Source organism: Lutra lutra, chromosome 14, assembly GCF_902655055.1.
Source record: "Lutra lutra chromosome 14, mLutLut1.2, whole genome shotgun sequence".
Lineage (NCBI taxonomy): Eukaryota > Metazoa > Chordata > Mammalia > Carnivora > Mustelidae > Lutra > Lutra lutra.
In genome coordinates this window covers 47,439,845-47,454,886 of record NC_062291.1, presented here as the reverse complement: position 1 = coordinate 47,454,886, position 15,042 = coordinate 47,439,845, and the positions used below count along the sequence as shown (strand labels likewise).

Here is a 15,042-nt window from a genome sequence, read left to right as displayed (position 1 = left end):
TTTGCAGCTCTTTGAATATCTGGCTCCTGGTGTGGTTGTATGTATACAGCTTGATAATTGGGGCTGTTGGCTAACAGGGCCAAACTGTAGCAAATGGGGCTCTCATTGTCTTGGACTGGATGGGCTGGGGCTTTGTCACAGTGGCAGTTGTAAAGTTCTTGTGAAACTCTTTCATTTTGCATTTCATATTGGATCTGATGTATTGGGGATTTACAGACTCTACAGTTCTAAGATCACCAGAAGAGATTTTCAGTTTAATAGGTTGTCATTTTTCCCTGACTACTTGTGCTGTATTGTGATACAAATAATTATAATACAAGCTGACACCCACAGCTCTTAAAAATGCAAAATACTGTTCTAAGTCCATCACATACATTGTTTTGTTTAATCCTCACCCCAACTCAAGTGAGGCAGGTACTGTCGTTATCTCTGTTTTTCAGGTGCGAAAATGGTGCAGAGAGGTTAAGTAACTTACCCATAGTACACACAGAAACCTCCAGTTTCTGTTGCAGACTAACTTAAAAAATTTATTTTAAGGCTGCTTGGCCATCACTCCTCTATGTTTTAGGGTAGTAGCTAAGGTAATGGACTGAAGCAAATTGCCTGGGTTCAAAAGCTGCCACTTACTAGCTCTGTGTCTTTGTTCAAATCATTTAACTGCTGTGCACACTTGTGGTTTTTTTAAATGTATGAAAAGGGAATAATAATAGTATTTGCTTGGTAGGGTTATTGTAAGGATCACATGAGTTAATGTATTTAATAAGCTTAAAATAATGCCTGGTTGTTTAAATGCTATTATCATCTGCCTGGTAGTGCAGTCAGGGTGATAATGTGTACTGATTGATTGACTCCCCTAAAATCATTCCTAAGGGCCCTGCTATGCTGCTGTGTTTAGTGGAGTCTGAAAATTGTAGGGCACTCTATTAATGCTCCTAATTCAGAGATCACCTTTCCTTAGATTTTATTATCTCTCTGTGGGAAGCAAATATAACAATTTGCCTCTGGGTTCAGAAAACGACTTAGATTTCAATTCGGACTCATCTGACCAGTGAGGTTAATTTCATTAGTCCCGGTATTGTATACCACTTAAAGGGAAATAGGACCTGGGTATTCCATTTTGTCATTCCCAAATAGGCAGCCTAATGGGATTTGGTGAGAAAGACCAGAGGCCTGCATAGCTGTTGCTAGGCACAGCCTATGGTAAATGAGGTGGGTCAGTAGTCTGCACATTAAAATGGTCTGAAAAGATCTGTAAAATTTAGACTTTCTGTGATGTGTTGTATCAGCTACTGATTAAACGCAATTGGGCAAGCTTGGCATGGGAGGTGGGTGAGAGTTCTAAATGATCTTTGCTGGTCTACAATAGGGAGAGTAAATGCATGGTATAAAGTAATGGTTCCCTGTGGGTTTCTTTTAGAATCACCCGGGGGAGGTTTTATGACGCTTTGCTAAATGACAGGCTCCGTGTGGACAGATTCACTAAGTTATGGCAAGACTCTGGAATCAATATTTTTGAGAGCTTCGTGAATGACTCAGATGTGCATTTAGCATGGGATGTCATTTGTGCGAATCAGGTGTTTTTCAGAGCTGACTGTCTTTTAAAATCACAGATCAATTAGCTTTGTAAGACTACGGATAATTCTGGATGTACTCTAGGGATTCTGATTCAATTGGCTTGCACAAGGTCTGGACATTGGTATTGGTTATTTTAAGAAAGCTTGGGTTGATTCTCACCTGCATCCAGGTGTAAATAATCAGGTAGATTTCCCTTCAAAGGTTAGTTACTTATAGATTTAAAATAGACAGCTTCAGGAAGCATCATCAGGACAGTGAAAAAAAGTTCTGAACTTCTCCAATGAAAATATTCAATTCAGTAATCAGGTAACAATAGAAGGTATGAATTGATGATTGAATTAACATTTATCATACTACACAATGAAAATTTCAAGTTTGCCCTGGAGAGGCAAATTAACATCTACTAAGTGCTTTGTGCATAATTTCAGTCTTTGGGAGGTGTGTATTTTTTTTTTTTTTTGGAGTATGTAAACAAGAGTTTATTAAGGCACAAAATAAATTATTATTATAACATTAAAAATATAAACTATTTCTTAAATTTCACAATCCAACAACTTTAAGTGAACAAACCACTTAATATTGTTACTAATTTCATTTCCATTGACTCCTCTTTTGTTTATTTATTTATTTATTTATTTTTAATTTTTAAAATTTATTTTCAGCATAACAGTATTCATTGTTTATGCACTACACCCAGTGCTCCATGCAATCCGTGCCCTCTCCAATACCCACCACCTGGTTCCCCCAACCTCCCACCCCCCACCCCTTCAAAACCCTCAGATTGTTTTTCAGAGTTCATAGTCTCTCATGGTTCACCTCCCCTTCCAATTTCCCTCAACTCCCTTCTCCTCTCTAACTCCCCTTCTCCTCCATGCTATTTGTTATACTCCACAAATAAGTGAAACCATATAATTGACTCTCTCTGCTTGACTTATTTCACTCAGCATAATCTCTTCCAGTCCCGTCCATGTTGCTACAAAAGTTGGGTATTCATCCTTTCTGATGGAGGCATAATACTCCATAGTGTATATGGACCACATCTTCCTTATCCATTCGTCCGTTGAAGGGCATCTTGGTTCTTTCCACAGTTTGGTGACCGTGGCCATTGCTGCTATAAACATTGGGGTACAGATGGCCCTTCTTTTCACTACATCTGTATCTTAGGGGTAAATACCCAGTAGTGCAATTGCAGGGTCATAGGGAAGCCCTGTTTTTAATTTCTTGAGGAATCTCCACACTGTTCTCCAAAGTGGCTGCACCAACTTGCATTCCCACCAACAACATGTGTTGGAGGGGATGTGGAGAAAGGGAGGTGTGTATTATTCCCATTTTGTAGCTGAGATTTTTGATGCTGAGGGAGGTTAAGTAACTTGCCCAAGATTTCCTCCCAAGTGTGTACACTTGGTTCCATTTCCTGAATAATTTCGGTCTGGCCTGCACCCTGGGATCACCTGGAGAACTTTAATGATCAAAACTTGAATCCCTTTCTTAGATTCTGATTTCATTGGTTTGGTTTGGTCTGGAATTGGGGTTCTGCAGTATGCTCCAGATAATTTGAATGTGCACAATCCTGATGGTCTAAATATATTTTCTTTTACACCAGCAGGTTGCCCATCTGTGGACTGATATGGCTAGGTTCCTCGCCTTCAAGGAACTTACCTTCATATCATTTATTTCTGTTCCTTTTAATATGTATGTGTTGAATGCCCACTTTGTGCCATTCATTTTGGTGCTGATGTAACACATGGTGACACAAGTCACCATGGTACTTATGTTGAGGGAGATAGGACACGTGCATGCAGATGCATAAGGACTTACATACATAAGTTTACATAAGTAAACTGTAAGGTAATGAAAAGTGCTTTTAATAAAATAAAGGAAGGTAATGAGTAAAGTGATCCTGACAGGTGTGCATGAGAGTTCCAGTTGCTCTGCACTTTTGCTAGAACTGTTTTGTACTGTTTGTGTGTGTTTGTGTTTCATTTCAGCCATTTTAATGGGTCTGTAGTGGTATCTTGTTATTGTTTGAAGAGCAGGATTTTAAAATTCTTCTGGCTCTATCAATTTTTTCTTTTGCGGTTTGTGCTCTTAGTGTCCTAATATATGTATTTTCTCATAGTTCTGGGAGCTAGACGTCTGAAATCAAGTTGTGAGCAGGGCCATGCTCTCACTGAAGTTTGTCCTGCCATACCCTTACTCTTATGTCCAGAGCATGGTATATTGGATAGATTGAGAATATTCCAAATCATCAAGTCCTGGTTCCTTTTCGCCTAACAATTCCTTCCTCAGTTTATTTCTTTCCTCTTGCATTTTGCTAAAGGCAGCAAGGAGAAACCATGTTCCCATTCCACAATTTTCTTAGAAATCTCCTCAGCTAAATAGCCAAGTTCATTTCAGTTGACCCCTGAACAACATAGGTTTGAACTGCGTGAGTCCACGCATATTTGGATTTTTTCTGATAAATAACAGTATAGTATTGTAAATGTTTTTTCTCTTCCTTATGGTTTATTTAAATAATATTTTATTTTCTGTAGCTTTATTGTAAGAATATAGTATATGATACATATACAAATGATGTATTAATTGACTCTTTGTGTTTTTGGTAAAGCTTCCAGTCAACAGTAGGCTTTTCATTGTTAAGTTTTTGGGGAGTCAAAAGTTATAGGTGGATTTTTACTATGTGAGGAGTCAGTGCACCAACCTCTACTTTGTTCAAGGATCAACTGTAGTTTTATGTTTTACTTTCCATCCAACAGTAGAACATAATTCAGCCAATTTCTGCCATTTTGTAACAATGGTTGCTTTTCTTCCAAGTATTGAATAATCTATTCATTATTTCCTTTTAAGGTCTTTGCCAGAAGAATCTTTAAAGTTTATATTGCTAGCAATGTTCTATTCTTGACAGTATATGTATTCTCTAAGATGATGTATGTATTCTCTAAGATTATAGATGCTTTTTTCACTGTTCTGACCCTTCACAATATCATCTTTAATGTCCATGCTTCTACCAACAGTCTTTTCAAGGCAATCTAGGCTTTTTCTATCATGTGCCTCAAAGCTCCTAAATCCTCTACCTATTACCTAATTCTGAAGTGACTTCTACATATTATTATTATTATTTTTTTGTATCTGTAACAGCAACACTGTACTTTCTAGTACCAGCATATGTAGTAGTTTCCTAGGGCCACCGTAACACAGTGCTACAGAGTGGATGGCTTAAAACAAAACAAAACAAAACAAAAAAACAGACATGTATTCTTTCACAGTTCTGGAGGCAAAATTATAAAAATTTGTCACAAGGCCATGTTCTCTCTGAAGTCTCTACAGAAGGATATTTTTCCTTGCTTCTTCCTAGCTTTTGGTGGTTGTCAGCAATCCTTGCTGTTCTTGGCTTCTAGACACATCTCTCCAATTTTTGCCTCTGTTGTCACATGGATTTCTTCATCTGCGTCTGTGTCCAAATTTCTCTTATCTTAAAAGGATGTCAGTCATTGCATTAGGACCTCATTTTAACTTGATTACGACTGCAAATTGCCTCTTTTCAAATCAGTTTACATTCACAGGTACTATAGGGGTTAGGACTTCAAAATATCTTTTTAGGGGATAAAGTTTACATTCACAGGTACTATAGGGGTTAGGACTTCAAAATATCTTTTTAGGGGATACAGTTTGCCCACAATGATCACACAGGAGAAAATATAGGTGACCTTGGTGTTAGCAATGAGTTTCTAGATACTACACCAAAAGGAATCATCCGTGGATCACCATGAAAGAAAAGATTGATAATTTAGTCTTTATTAAAGTTAAAAACTTTAAAAAAAGTTAAAAACTTCTGTGAAAGTTACTCTTAAGAAAATAAAAACAAGCCTCACACTTGGAGATGACATTTGCAAAATACATTTCTGATAGAGATCTTGTAAGATAGTTGAAATCTCCCAGAGTGTGGCCTTTTCAGACTGGCTTCTTTTTCTTAGCAACCTTCACTTAAGGTTCCTCCTATCTATTTATAGCTTGATAACTCCTTTCTTTTTATCACCAAATAATATCACATTGTGTGGATGTCCCACAGTTTGTTTATCCACTCAACCATTGAAATACATTTGTTTCTATCTTGCCCCCCCATCATTGATGATTATGAATAAAGCAACTATCAACATTTGAACACGGGGTTTTGTGTGGGTATAAATTTAAAATCAATTGTGTGACTACCTAGTAGTATAATTGCTAGATCATAATGGCAGTACTATGTTTAACTTTGTAAAATGTGCTAAATTGTCTTCCAGAGTGGCTGTACCATTTTGCATTCCCAGCAATGAATCTCCATCCTTAACAGTATTTGGTCATGTTTTTGGATTTTAGCCTTTCTAATAGGTATGTAGTAACATCTTACAACTTGCAGCTCTCTAATGACATATGATGTTGAACATCTTTTCATATGCTTATTTGCCATCTCTGTGTATTCTTTGGTGAGGTGTAAGTTTGCATCTTCTGCCCATTTAAAAAAAAATTTTTTAAGTTGTTGAGCTTTTTTTTTTTTTTTAAAAAAGATTTTATTATTTATTTGATAGAGATCACAAGTAGTCAGAGAGGCAGGCAGAGAGGAGGAAGCAGGCTCCCTGCTGAGCAGAGAGCCCGATGCAGGGCTCAATCCCAGGACCCTGAGACCATGACCTGAGCCAAAAGCAGAGGCTTTAACCCACTGAGCCACCCAGGCACCCCTAAATTGTTGAGCTTTTTAAGAGATCTTTTGTTTTAAAGCCACCCAGTTTGTGATACTTTTTTATGGTAGCCCTTGGGTACCAGTACAATTACGTTTTAGAAGTTTTATAGTTTTGTGGTTTACATTTAGGCCTATAATCCATTTTGAGTTAATTTTTATAAGTGTGAGGTCTAGATTTTGTTGTTGTTTATGGATGTCCAGTTGTTTTAATACTATTTGTCAAAAAGAATATTCTTTCTCCACTAAATTGCATTTGCTCTTTTCTCAAGAATTGGTTGGCTGAGTTTGTGTGGGTCTATGTCTGGGCTCTCTATGGATCTATTTGTCTGTTTCTGCACCAGTACCATGATGTATTGATTACTGTAACTTTATAATAGTAAGTCTTGAAATCCCGTAGTGTCAGTGCTCCACAACTTTGTTCTTCAATATTGTAGTGTTGTTTATTCTAAATATTTTGCCTTTTCACCTATACTTTAGAATGAGTTTATTGGTAACTACAAAATAACTTGCTGGAATTTGGATTAAAATTGCATTGATTCCATAAAACTACATTTTGAAGAATTGAGATCTTAACAGTTTTGAGTCTTTCTATCCATGAACATTGGATTTTTCTTCATTTATTTAGATCTTTCCTTTCTTTCATCAGTTTTGTAGTGTTCCTCCTATAATCCAGTACAGATTTTGTTAGATTTATACCTCTGTATTTCATTTTGGGTGAAGCTAACGTATGATGTGTTTTTTATTTCCAGTTCCATTTGTTCATTGCTGGTATATAGGCAGGGAATTGACATTTGTATATTAACTTTGTACCCTTCAGCCTTGCTATAATTGCTTATTAGTTCCTGGAATTCTTTTGTTGTTGTTGATTCTTTGGGATTTTCTTCTTAGACAATCATGTCATTGGAGATGAAAGACAATTTTATTTTTTCCTTTCCAATCTGTGTATCTTTCATTTCCCTTTTTTGTCTTATGCATTAGGTAGGACTTCTATAATTTGATCTTGGTTAGGAATGATGAGAGAGGACATCTTTGCTTTATTCCCCATCTTAGAAGAAAGCATCCAGTTTATCATCATTAAGTTACCTGTAAATTTTTTTGTAGATGTACTTTATCAAGTTGAGGAAGTTCCCCTCCTCTAATCCTAGTTTCCTGGGAGTTTTTATCGTGAATGTATTTGGATTTTGTTAAATGTTTTTTTCTGTGTATATTGATATGTTAAAAATATAATTTTTCTTCTTTAGCCTGTTTTGTGGCATTATATCAATTGGTTTTCAAGTGTTGAACCAACTTGCATACCTGGAATAAATTTTGCTGGTCATGGTGTATAATTAGAGGTACATACTATTGGATTTGATTGCTGTTATTTTTGTTGAGGATTTTTGTATCTGTGTTCATGAGTGATTTTGGTCTATAGTTTTTTTTTTTCTTTTCTTTTGAATGTCTTGATCTGGTTTTGATATTAGGGCAATGACAGCTTCATAGAATGAATTAGGAAGTATTCTGTATGATTCTGTTTTGTGGAAGATATTGGAGAGAATTGGTATAGTTTTTCATGATTTAATTTCTTTAATAACATAGACCGATTCACATGATCTACTTTTTCTTTTGTGAGTATTGGTAGTTGATGTTTTTTAAGGGATTGGTCTCTTTAATCTAGGTTATCAAATTTGAGGGCATGATAATATTCCTCTCTTATCCTTTTAATGTCCATAGAATCAGTAGTGATGGTCCCTTTTTATTTCTGATATTAATAATTGCTATCATCTCACTTTTTTTCTTGGTTATCCAGGTTATAAATTTATTGACTTTATTTATCTTTGCAAAGAACCAGTTTTTGGTTTTATTGATTTTCTCTATTGATTTACTCTTATCAATTTCATTTATTTCTGTTCTAATTTTTATGATTTCTTTTCTTTGCTTATTTTAGGTTTACATTGCTCCTCTTTCTTTAATTTCCCAAGGTAGAAGCTTAGTTGTTGATTTTATATTTCTTTTCCTAATATATGTATTTAGTACTTTAAATTCCTTTCTAAGCACTGCTCTTGCTATATCTCACAAATTCTGGTAAGTTGTATTTCCATTTAATTTATTTCAAAATATTTTTAAATTTCTCTTGAGACTTCTTTGACCTCTGTGTTATCTAATCACATGTTTAATCCCCAGCTATTCTTCTTTTATTTAGATTAATTTCACAGTGGTCTGAGAGCATATTTTGTACTCTTTCAAATTTATTTTAATGGTTTTATGGTTTGAGATGTGACCTATCTTTGTGAATGTTCCATGTACGCTTGAGAAGAGTGTTTATTCTGCTGTTATTGAAGGAAGAACTTAATAAATATCTATTAGATATAATTGATTGTTGATGTTGATCAGTTCAACTGTGTCCTTACTGATCTTCTGCTTACTGAGTCTGTCAACTACTGATAGAAGGGTGATGAAGTCTATAATTAAAGTAGTGGATTTGTTCATTTGTCTTTGTAGTTTTATTACTTTTTGCCTCACATATTTTGACACTTTTGTTAGATGCATACATATTAAAGATTATTATGTCCTCTTGGAGAATGGACAACTTATCATTATGCAGTGCCACTCCTTGTCCCTGATAATTTTGCTTGTTCTGGAGTCTGCTTTGCCTGAGATTAATATAGATACTCTAGCTTTCTTTTGATTATTGTTAGCATGCTATATCTATTTCTTTCCCTTTCTAAAAAAATTATCTTTGTCTTCATATTTAAAGTGAGATTCTTTGGGGGAGGGTACAGAAGGAAAGGGAGAGAGAGAATCTTTAGTAGGCTCCATGCCCAGCACAGAGTCCAATGTGGGGCTTGATCTCACGACCTTGAGATCATGACCTGAACCGAAACCAAGAGTTGGACACTTAACTGACTGAGCCACCTAGTACCCCTAAAGTGGGATTCTTGTAGACAGCTTTTATTTGGGTCTTTTAAAAAATCTACTGACATGTGAATGTATTTATTAGACTATTTGCATTTAAAGTGATAATAATGTAATGGAGTTAATGCCTATCATATTTGTAACTATTTTCTATTTATTATACTTGTTCTGTTTCTTGATCTTCCCCTATTTTTCTGCTTTTTCTGATTTTAATTCATCATTTTGTGGTAAGTCACTTATGGTAAATCATTTTGTCTCCTCTTAATTAGAATTTTTTTTTTTTAGTGGTTACCTTAGTGTTTGCAATATACATTTATAATAAATTTAAGTCCACATTCAAATAACATGCTGTTTCATGGATACTCCAATTATCTTATTACACAGTAGTCCCATTTCCCCCCTCTTATCCCTTACATTGTTGTCATTCATTTTATTTATCCATATGCTATAATATCCAGTACATTGTTGCTATTATTAATTAGAAAGTTATTAGATCAATTGAGAAGAAGGAAAATAAACAATTCTGTTTCTACCTTCATTTTTTCTTTCTGTGATGTCCTTTGTTAATGTATGTCTTAGTTTCATGCTTTTTCCTTTTCTTTGAAGAACTTTAAAAATTTCCTGCAAAGAGGATATGCTAGTGGCAAAACCCCCCAGTTTTTTTTCTATTTGTGAAAGTCTGTTTCTCCTTCACATTGGAAAGATAATTTCACTGGATACAGAATTCTAAATTTGGTTTTTTTTTCTCTTAACATTTAAAGTACATCACTCTATAATCTTGTTTGTGTGGTTTCTGATGAGAAATCTGATGTAATTCTTATCCTTGTTCCTCTATAGGTAAGGTGTTTTTACCCCCTTCTTGTTTCTTTCAAGGTTTTTTCCTTGTCTTTGGTTTTCTGCAGTTTGAATATGATATGCTTTGAGTATTTATCCTCCTTGGTGTTTTTTGAGCCTCTTGGATGTGTTCTGATGTCTGTTACTAATTTTGGGAAATTCTTGATTAATTTTGCTTTAAGTATTTCTGTTCCTTCCTTCCATCTTTCCCTCCCTCCCTCCCTCCCTCCCTTCTTCCCATCCTCCCACTTCCCTCCCTTCTTTCCTTCATTCTCCTTGTGGCATTCCCATCATACATATGTTACACTTTTTAAAATTGTCCAGTAGTTATTATATATTTTGTTCTGTTTCCTGCCCCCCCACCCACTTTCTTTTTCTTCTTTCTCTTTAGTTTGGGAAGTTTCTGTTGACATATCTTAAAGCTCGTTGATTGTTTCTTTAAGCTTTGAGCATTTCCTTCTTATTCTTTTTAGAGTGTCCATCTTTTCATGTACATTACCCATCTGTTTTTGTACATTATTTATTTATTTTTTTTTGGTCAGAGCTCTTAGTTATTTTATTTTATTTTATTTTATTTTTTTTAAGATTTTATTTATTTATTTGTCAGAGAGAGAGAGAGCACAGGCAGACAGAGTGTCAGAGGGAGAAGCAGGATCCTTGCAGAGCAAGGAGCCCGATGCGGGACTCGATCCCAAGACGCTGGGATCATGACCTGAGCCGAAGGCAGCTGCTTAACCAACTGAGCCACCCAGGCGTCCCCTCTTAGTTATTTTAAATCCATACTTGATTATTTGTATGTGTGTCATATCTGAATGTAGTTCTGATATTTGCTTTGTCTCCTCAGATGGTTGGGTTTTTCTTTTACTTGTTTAGAATGTTTTGTAATTTTTGTTGATAGCCAGACATAGTATTCGAGTAATAGGAACTGAGGTAGGTACTTAGGCTTTTAGAGTGAGGTTTGTTTGTTTGTTTGTTTGTTTTTGTCATTCTAGCTAGGAGCTTGGCGCTGTCTAATGTTTCCCATAGCTGTAGCTGCCAGGGATTGCAGTTTCTTCTAATTTCCTTTTTCTTTTTTTAAAAATCTTTCCCTATCTCTATTGTCTTTGGTCTTCCTAAGAATTCCTCCTTGAGTAGAGTTTGTGACTTGCAGCTTGCAACTTTTTCAGTTATAACCCACTGCTGACATACTGAAGCCTCATTGATATGGTAGGGTTTTGAGGAAGAAAAGCATTGTAAAATCTTATGATTAGATCTCATTTTTTAGTGGGCTTGAGTCTTTGGGATGCAACTTTCTGAAATGTTTTTAGTCTTTTTTTATTCCTCTTTACATAACCAGATGGCTAGAGGAGGCTAGAGTTGCCAATTGCTCTTCCTCCAGGTTGGATAAGGCTCAAGTACTCTTCCTTGGAGTGCAGGCCTTTATCTGGGAATGCTTTAGGGACAATGCAGAATGGTTACTCTGTTCTCCCCTCCCTCATCTAAAACACAGGGGTAATTATTTAAATAATTTTCCTCATGAGAACCTGGTAGAGTTCTTGGAGCTAAAATCCGTACAAGTATTGGGGCCCCTGTAAGTATGGACCCTTGGTTTTTGTCCTCCCCCCCACTTCACTCCTTTTATTTTGGAAAAGTATTTCATTCCTTTATATCATTATACATTCATCCAGTGAGGGGCATCTGGACTGTTTTAAGGTTGAAATTATTATGAAAAGCTCTGCTATGAACATTGACGAACAAGTCTTTTTGCGCATCTAAGTTTTCATTTCACTTAATACATTTCCCTATGTAAATATCTAGGAGTAAATGTGCTGCTTCTGTGGTAAGTACATGTTAAATGTAAAAAGAAACTGTCACACTTGATTTAAAAGCATTTGTATCATTTTACATTCTCCAACTATACATGAGAATACGTAATTTGCCCAGATCATTGCCAACACTTGTAATTTTTCCAAATCATTGTCAACACTTCCAATTTTATGGTAAATCATTTTGTCTCCTCTTAATTAGAATTTTTTTTCAATTTTTAGCCTTTTTAATTTGAGCTTCCTAGTTGGCGGGGGGAGTATTGTTATCTTATTACAGTTTTATTTTGCATTTTCCTGTTATTTAATCATGTTGCAATCTTTTCACTTGCTTACTGGCAATTTCTTTACCTCTTTTGGGTGAGTGTCTGTCTTTTCCCCATTTTTTAAGTGTTGATATAATTGGCCTACAACATATTACTTTCAGGTGAAAAGCATAATGATTCGATATTTATATATATTGAGGAACCACCACAGTAAGACTAAATGACATCCATCACCACATAGTTGTAATTTTTTTCTTGTGGTAAGAACTTACCAGTTACCTGCTATACATTACATCTCTAGAACTTATTTATTTTATAATTGCAAGTCTGTACCTCTTTTCTTAAGATTTTATTTATTTGACAGAGAGAGATAGCAGTAGAGAGAAGACAAACAGAGGGAGTGAGAGAGGGAGAAGCAGGCTCCCCACTGAGCAGGGAGCCCAACACAAGGCTCAATCCCAGGACCCTGGGATCATGACCTGAGCCAAAGCAGATGCTTAACCACTAGGCCACCCAGGCATCCCACAAGTCTGTACCTTTTGACTACTTTCACCTCCAGGGTTTTTCATTTTTGAAGTAGTTCATACTCGGCCTCCAGCACTTTGTAAAACTTACTGTTTAATTCTTCCTACTCCTTATTGGCTCTGGTACCTTCTGTTGTAGGTAAGCTGATCTCAGCTGTGCTTCTCTGTATGTGCCTATCTCTCCAGATTTTGGGTGGTGATTTGCTTTGCTACCTCAGTTCTCTGGAGGAGCTAAGAAAAAAATCATTGTTTTTTTTACTTTCTTCAGCCTTTTTCTTGTGATGGGAGTGATGACCTCTTATCTCTTTGCATGTCGAATCTAAACCAGAAATCATAATTATCTGTTAAAGAGAGAAAAAAAAATCCTTTATATTTTTACCATTTCCGGTATTTTTCACTTTTTTTTGGGAGTAGTTTCAAATTTCCTTGTGTTTCCCACATTTTCTTCTAGAAGAACTTCATTTAACATTTAGTGCTAGTATGCTGACATTGAATTCTATTAATTTCTTTTTTCTTCTTTTTACATTTTTCTATATTTTTTCTTTGTATTTCTATATTTTCTTTATTTTCTTACTTTTTTATTTCTTTTGACCTCATAATTGAAAGATATTTATGGTGGAAATGAAATTCTGGAATGACCGCTATCTTTCAGCACTTTAAAGATGTCAGTCTGTTGTCTTCTGGCTTCAGTCATTTCTGCTGAGGAATCTCCTGTAATTTTTCTTTTTTTCTAGATACCACCAAGATTTTCTGAATATCTTTGTTTTTCAGCACTTGGACTATGATATGTGCAATCCATATACCCTCCCCCCCACTTGATGTTCTGAACATTTCTTTGATTTGTGATTTCTTAACCTGTATTAATTAAGGGAATTTCTCAGTTGTTCCCTCTTTTGGTGACTCCAGTTATACAGAAATTAGGCCATTTGATAATGTCCCATAACTTCTGAATGATGTTCTGATTTTTACTCCTCTGCTTGTTTCATTTTTGTATAATTTCTATTTACCTATTTTTAAACTTAGATTTTTTTTCCTCAGCTGCAGCTTCAGTTTTCTAAAGCTCCATCTAAGAAATCCTTTATCTCTGATAGTTTTTTATTTCTAGTATTTCCATTTGTTTTTTTTTGTTTTGTTTTCTAAATTTTATTTTTAATTTTTTTATTTTTTCAGCATAACAGTATTCATTATTTTTGCACCACACCCAGTGCTCCATGCAATCCGTGCCCTCTACAATACCAACCACCTGGTGCCCCCAACCTCCCACCCCCCACCCCTTCAAAATTCTCAGATCGTTTTTCAGAGTCCATAGTCTCTCATGGTTCACCTCCCCTTCCAATTTCCCTCAACTCCCTTCTCCTCTCCATCTCCCCTTGTCCTCCATGCTATTGGTTATGCTCCACAAATAAGTGAAACCATATGATAATTGACTCTCTCTGCTTGACTTATTTCACTCAGCATAATCTCTTCCAGTCCCGTCCATGTTGCTACAAAACTTGGGGATTCATCCTTTCTTTTTTTTTTTTTTTACAGCTTTATAAACATATATTTTTATCCCCAGGGGTACAGGTCTGCGAATCGCCAGGTTTACACACTTCACACACACTCACCATAGCACATACCCTCCCCGATATCCATAACCCCACCCCCTCTCCCAACCCCCCTCCCCCCCATCAACCCTCAGTTTGTTTTGTGAGATTAAGAGTCACTTATGGTTTGTCTCCCTCCCAATCCCATCTTGTTTCATTTACTCTTCTCCTACCCCCTCGACCCCCCATGTTGCATCTCCTCTCCCTCATATCAGGGAGATCATATGATAGTTGTCTTTCTCCGATTGACTTATTTCGCTAAGCATGATACCCTCTAGTTCCATCCACGTCGTCGCAAATGGCAAGATTTCATTTCTTTTGATGGCTGCATAGTATTCCATTGTGTATATATACCACATCTTCTTTATCCATTCGTCTGTAGATGGACATCTAGGTTCTTTCCATAGTTTGGCTATTGTAGACATTGCTGCTATAAACATTCGGGTGCACGTGCCCCTTCGGATCACTATGTTTGTATCTTTAGGGTAAATACCCAGCAGTGCAATTGCAGGGTCATAGGGTAGTTCTATTTTCAACATTTTGAGGAACCTCCATGCTGTTTTCCAGAGTGGTTGCACCAGCTTGCATTCCCACCAACAGTGTAGGAGGGTTCCCCTTTCTCCGCATCCTCGCTAGCAACTGTCATTTCCTGACTTGTTAATTTTAGCCATTCTGACTGGTGTGAGGTGATATCTCATGGTGGTTTTGATTTGTATTTCCCTGATGCCGAGTGATATGGAGCACTTTTTCATGTGTCTGTCGGCCATCTGGATGTCTTCTTTGCAGAAATGTCTGTTCATGTCCTCTACCCATTTCTTGATTGGATTATTTGTTCTTTGG

General features: G+C 36.1%; 1 protein-coding gene across 2 annotated transcripts in view; it reads left to right on the top strand.

Annotated features, from left to right (window-relative positions):
* Positions 1 to 15,042, top strand: part of PTPN20 (protein tyrosine phosphatase non-receptor type 20) — a 130,274-nt gene that overhangs the window by 2,113 nt on the left and 113,119 nt on the right. The window contains exon 1 of one of the 2 annotated variants that reach the window (XM_047703052.1): positions 5,880 to 5,946. The exons of the other annotated variant lie outside the window; for it this stretch is intronic. The gene's annotated coding sequence lies outside the window, so the exon portion shown is untranslated. Of the gene's footprint in view, positions 1 to 5,879; positions 5,947 to 15,042 lie in introns of those variants that run through there. 2 annotated transcript variants of the gene reach the window in all.